Raw genomic sequence first — 6,457 nt, 5'->3', positions numbered from 1 at the left:
GCATAACCTGCTGTTGGAAGGGTGAGACTCAGGGGTTGCAGAGATTAAACTGAAGGTGACAGAGCTGTGGGAGGGAAATCCAGGGCACCACAATGGACCAAGGTGACCTTTCTTTTATGAGGGAAGTATAATCAGGCTTGTGGTTAAAAGCCATCAACAGAAAAGATGGATAAAAAATATAAAAGGCCTCCAAATTTCTGTGGAGTCCCAAGAACTGCTCAGAGCTTTTTTTGACCCCAGTGATTGCTCTGAGTACAGAGGACTGTCAGGGAGGCATCTTACAGAGAGTCTTTGCCAAGTCTCCTGTATTCCAGACATCTCACTGCCCTGGGTTATCTTGTGTAACAGAGCTCTTTCCTGTATGTGTACACTTGTGTATATATATCTGTGTGTATTGTGTATGTGTATATGTATGCATATCTGTGTATGTGTGTGTTGCACAAATACATTGCCTGACCTAACAGCAAAGGGGAAAACACATTAAACCCAGTTCTCATTATTCTTGGCAGCAGAGTTCACAGTCAAATCAGGGATGCTCCTAATACGCCAGGTGGTGAGATAGCTCATCTGTTGGAGGCTCTTGCTGCCAAGCCTGCTGACCTGAGTTCAATCCCTCAGCCCCACATGGTAGAAAGAGAGAAGTGACTCCTGCCTATTGTCCCGACCCATGCCTACTCCCACAAACAAATGCAAACAAAATAAACAAAATGAAATATTACCTTCAAAGTACAAGAGACCTGGCTCCTGGTTAAGACTGAACTCGGGTCTTTGGTTTGGTGGCAAATATATTTACCCACAGAGCTATCTTGCCAGCCCCTATGTATTTTTTTTTTTAAATCTTGTATTTTCTAGTTTTCATCTCTGAAAGTCTTACTTGGTTCTTTCAATGCCCTTTTGGGCATCAGCAGTGGTTATGTAAGAAGTGTTCTGACGTCACTCTGCTCACCTCTAGCATCTGTCAGTCGTATTATTGATTTATTCCCCATTGATGTGTACTATTCATGCTTCTTTTCATGGTCAGTATTTATTATTTTTTAATTAATTGGCAGACTGTGTGACAACGGCGTGTTTGTTGCTAGACATTTTGTCTCATGAAGGCCGCCAATCTGCACTGAGGGACGCACATTGCAGAGGTTGACAAGTGTCCGTCTGACCTGTACTGGAGTTGACTTTATTTCCTAAGGCACCTTGGATGACTTCTCCAGAGCGCCTTCCTGTCCATCTCTGTCTGTTCTTCATTCGATTGCTTCAATGAACTGAGCATTTTCCCGAGTTTGTTTGTGGGCACGCACCCTCTCAGTGCTGTGTGGGTGCCTTTCAAAGTGTGTGCTGGTGGCCTTCGGGTTGTAAGGACCCCCAAGGGATGAATCTCCTGCCATAGAAGCTGTGAATGGAGCTCTTTCCTGACCACCTTCAGCACACACCATATATCCTCACCTGTGGAACTTTGAGCAGCTCTGTGAGGGTGGGAAGGGACTCCTAGAGGACATTCCCAAAAGAGTTCTGATGTGGTACACGCACAATTTCAAAACGACAGCTCATCGTTTCCCCTTTCTCCAATGTCATCCCTTTCTTTTTAAGTACGAAATAAAATAAAAAATCCTGTTGTAGTTGAAACTAAATCTCTCTCTCTCTCTCTCTCTCTCTCTCTCTCTCTCTCTCTCTCTCTTTCACACACACACACACACACACACACACACATGAATTATACCAACTAGGAACCCAATTAAGGTTTCTTGACTTCTCTTTTCAATCATGGAGGAGCTAGGAACATTACCAGTTTCTCTCTGAAATGAAGAAAACTGGGAGCCTGACATCTTTCCAGTTCTACAGTAGGTGCTATAGAAAGACTGTCTCCCACCCCACCCCTCTGCCCCCTGCCCCCCACCCCGCCCAGAAACGGAGCTCAGAACTCTGAGCTCAAGGTTGCCCAGAGTTTGGAATGGCAATGGCAAGCTCGGCTCCAAGCCCTCTAAATCCCAGCTGCTTTCTTTACGTTCGCTGCCTCTCAGCTTCCCGACATGGACACGGAGGAGCAATGCATAGCGCACCTTTCGCGCAGTCGGTGAGTCCGTAGACATCCTTCCTAATGATTTCATTAATTACACTGTTGAAAAAAGTCTTTCCTGCTTTAAAACAGTCGATTGAAGGTGGATTAAATGTCACTCTTGCTATCGGGCTACTATCAGGGAAGGAAGTTGGCGGTGTCATCGGAAAGAAAGGAGACTCTGTTAAGAAGGGTGCGCGAGGAGAGTGGTGTACGGATCCACATCTCAGAAAAGAACTGTCCAGAGAGAATTATCACTTTGGCTGGACCGACTAGTGCCATCTTCAAAGCCTTTGCTATGATCATTGATGAACTGGAAGAGGACACACGCGGCTCTGTGACCAATAGCACAGCTGCCAGCAGACCCCCCAGTTACCTTACGGCTCACGGTCCCTGCTAGTCAGTGTGGCTCTCTCATTGGAAAAGGGGGTTGCTAGATCAAGGAAATAGGAGAGAGAACAGGAACTCAGGTCCAGGTGGCAGGGGATGTGCTCCCCAGCTCAACCGAGTGGCATTTCACAATCCATCACTGAGTGTGTCAAACAGATCTGCGTGGTCATGGTGAAATCCACCCGAAAAGGCATGGCCATCCCGTACCGGCCCAAGTCCTCGAGTTCTCCAGTCATCTTTGCAGGTGGCCAGGCCTATGTTATTCAAGGACAGTATGCCATTCCACAGCCAGACTTGACCAAGCTGCATCAGTTGGCAGTGCAACAGTCTCATTTTCCCATGACCCATGGCAACACTGGATTCAGTGGCATCGAATCCAGCTCTCCAGAGGTGAAAGGCTATTGGGCAGGTTGGAATACATCTGCTCAAACTACTTCTCATGAATTCACCATTCCAAATGATTTGGTTGGCTGCATAACTGGGTGTCAGGGCACCCAAATCAATGAGATTCATCAGATGTCTGGGGCACAGATCAAAATCGCAAACCCATTGGAAGGATCTACTGATAGGCAGGTCACCATCACTGGGTCTGCTGCCAGCATCAACCCCGCTCAGTATCTAATCAATGTCAGGCTTTCCTCGGAGAGAGGTGGCACAGGGAGCAACTAGAACAGTGCAGATTCATCCATAATCCCTTTCTGCTGTTCACCACCACCCATGATTCATCTGTGTAGTTTCTGAATAGTCAGCGGTTTCAGTTTATAAATTTTCAGTTTCTACACACTTTATCATTCACTCATGATTTTTTAATTGAAAGTGTTTTAATTCTTTCTCTGTTCAGCAGTTACGCTGAGATATCCATATTTAGTTTTATAAGCTTCTCGCCCCTTTTCCTCTTTTGGGTTTTTTTTGGCTCATGAATTTTTGTTTTTCATGGAAATGTAAAAATGGAATATTAATACATTTCAGTTTAGTTATGTAATGTCAGAAATTTTTCAAAAAAAATTAAAAGATGAAAAAAAATAGTCAAGCATAGGACAGCTTGTGTAAATAACCTCCCCAGCTCCACTAATTCCTCGACAGAAACAGCAAACCTTTCTTCACAGCGATCGCCATAGCTGTGAGTAGATCGTCCCAGAGAGCCCTTCAGTGGGAAAATCTGGGATTTAGAGTCAGCAAATAGCTCTTTGCCAACAGGGCATCTTTCTTAAAAACTCCACAAAAATAGTTCTAGTGACAGTAGAGAGACATAATCTGTGAAGTCCTGAAGACCACACGACCCAGTTAGGCAGATCTCTACGGAGGTGTTTGTCTAAAATACTCCATAAAAGGAGCCTCGTTGTGGCAGTCTGGGGGAAAGGGAGCCTTGGTTCTCGAGGGGCAAGCAGAAGATAATACAATAAAGAGTAAAAGAAGTGACATCGAATTGCTAGTGGGGTTACTGAGAAGGGCAGGAGAAGGAAGCGTGACAATGGTTAGTGTTGACTGGCAAGTTGGCATCGTCTGAAAACAAAAGTATCACTAAATATGAATCTAGAAGTTTTCAAAAACAATGAATACAGGTCCATTACCCAATGCAGGCCTTCTTAGACTATGTAGTGAGTTCAAGGCTAGCCTGAACAATTTACTGAGATTTGGAAAAAAGAGGGCTGGACTTACAGTTCAGTTGTAGAGTGCTTGCCTAACATGCACAAACTCCTTAAGGTTCAAGCCCCAGAAACACACACACACACACACACACACACACACACACAAACACACACACACAAACACACATACACACACACTCATACGCATACCCCTGTGTGGTTGCCCATGCATGTATAATCTCAAGTGCTGTGGACTATTCACTTGAATACCTCCATCCATGTAACACTACCTTTGCTAATAAACCATCTGCTGCCTAGCCTCTTCAATTTTTATACCCGGAAACCACCTGAGAGCTGAACAATCTGTCTCTGCACCTCGAGGTGAGGCATTCGGGAGAAGCAGCCGAGCTGCCTGTCAGAACCCACCCACTTCAACGTGTTCCCCCTTCCAGGGGAGTTGACAGTCCCCCCAGTGGAACACAGCTACGTTCATCTCAGACCTGTGCTGTAATTAGTGGATTTCTTAATTACAGAGTGCACGGATTGCTTCATGCAGGGGAGGATGGGGAGGAAAATGCTGCTGCCCGTGGAGACGGGGGGTGGGGGGCACAGTCTCGCAGCTGGTTTGAACTTCAGGTAGTCTGCAGGCAGCTCTGATCTGATGGTTTCTCCTGGAGTGGAGGTCTCTCAAAGACAACCCTTTACATCTCAGTTAAAACACAGCTCCTTCTGCTTCTGCCCACAACGACTTAATGACAAGGCAGAGTTATTATGTGTTATTTGCTGGGGATCTGAGGGCTCTGCATATCTACTTAAGCTGGGTGTGATACTATATGTCAGGGGTGTGTGCATGCATGTGCTGGTGTGTGTGTGTGTGTGTGTGTGTGTGTGTGTGTGTGTGTGTGTGTAGGAGGGAGGGAGAGAGAGAGACAGACAGACAGACAGACTTCAACTTGTCTTTTGAGTCAAGGTCTCTTACTGGCCTGGCTTGCTGAGTAGGGTAGGTTGTCTGGCCAAGGAATTCCAGAGATCATCTTGGCTATATGCCCCCCCCCCCCAACTGTGCCTGCATTTTTTTTTAAAAGAAAGCATGGGTTCGGGTATGGAACATAGGTCCCCGTGCTTGTGCTGCAAGCCTTTTACTGATTGAGCTATCTCTTCAGCTCTTTAAGAGTCTGATGCTGGGTTTGGAGAGATGGCTCAAAGGTTAAGAGAACTGGATGCTCCTCAAGAGGTCCTGAGTTCAATTCCCACAACCACATGGGAATTTCCAGCAACCATCTATAATGAGATCTGGTGACCTATTCTGTCAGGCAGACATACATGCAGGCAGAACACTGTACACATAATAAATAAATCTTAAAAAAAAAGAGTCTGATGCCACTTGGAACAACTTTGGGTGTGGATACCTTTAGCCTACTAAAGTCTAGTCCACAAGTTAGGTCCAGAGTGATCTGTTGCTGGGTAGTGACGTCAGAGCCAAGATGCATCCAACAAGCGGCTGGAGAGTCAACCTGCTCAGTGACAGTTTTGGCCTGTCGTTCCACTGTTTCTACCAGATCATTGTGGTGCTGGTAGTGTGTACTTGACAACCAAGGGACAGAGCCAATCAGAAGGTCGAGTTTGAGTCATTTTTCCAGATTGTTGCAAGGAAAAGATGGCCAATTGCAAAATGGGACAAGACGGGAGATAGAGACATTCTACCAAGTGCCGGGGTCAGTGCTTGGCTGTGCGGCTCCTCTCTCTCAGCGCTCTGTGACGTGGGTGGTACAGTTCTGGCTGGGAACCATTGTGTGTTGGATCCCTTTGTTCATGTTGTCGTTACCTTCTCATTGCAGTGGCAACGCCTGGCCAAAGCAGCTTAAACCGCAGCAGGCTGGCACACACCTCTAATCCTGGCACTAGAGAAACAGGCAGCTCTCTGTGAATTTGAGACTAGCCTGGTCCACATAGCCAGTTCCAGGCAAGCCAGGGCTGGAGAGTGAGACCGTGTCTCAAAGATCAGAAAGAAAATACACAAACAGAAGCCCACACGCATGGAAATCAAGCAAGGAAGCTCGCTTACAACTTAGGAAAGAAAGGTTTTACTTTGGTTTAGTTTGGGGGTACGGTTCAGCTTGGAGGGCAAGGTGTGGTGCTGAGATCACCTTAGGCATGTGAGGCAGTGGGTCACACGGCATCCATAGTCAGGGAGCAGAGAGACATAAACGTTCATGCTCAGCTCCCTGTCTCCATTGTATCTTGCCCAGGATCCTAGCCCCCATTTAGGGCATGTCTTCCTCAGTAAAATCTCCTTGAAACCACTTTCAAAGATACTCCCAGGATGTGTCTTCTGCTTGCTTCTAAATCCAGCCACGTTCGCAGTGAAGATCCATCAACTCAGCAGAGGAAACTTGAGCCACACTTCCAAATGGGCATCGGATTGAAAGGA

At 46.4% G+C, this 6,457-nt stretch overlaps 1 pseudogene; it reads left to right on the top strand.

Annotated features, from left to right (window-relative positions):
* The first annotated feature begins 2,089 nt into the window (after positions 1-2,089).
* LOC121440795 lies at positions 2,090-3,106 on the top strand (annotated as a pseudogene).
* The last annotated feature ends 3,351 nt before the right edge of the window (positions 3,107-6,457 follow it).

This window comes from Microtus oregoni, unplaced genomic scaffold, assembly GCF_018167655.1.
Source record: "Microtus oregoni isolate MIOR12 unplaced genomic scaffold, Mior012 000071F_ref0000514, whole genome shotgun sequence".
Taxonomy (NCBI): domain Eukaryota; kingdom Metazoa; phylum Chordata; class Mammalia; order Rodentia; family Cricetidae; genus Microtus; species Microtus oregoni.
Note: the sequence above shows the minus strand (reverse complement) of the source record. Positions and strands in the feature narration are given on the sequence as shown.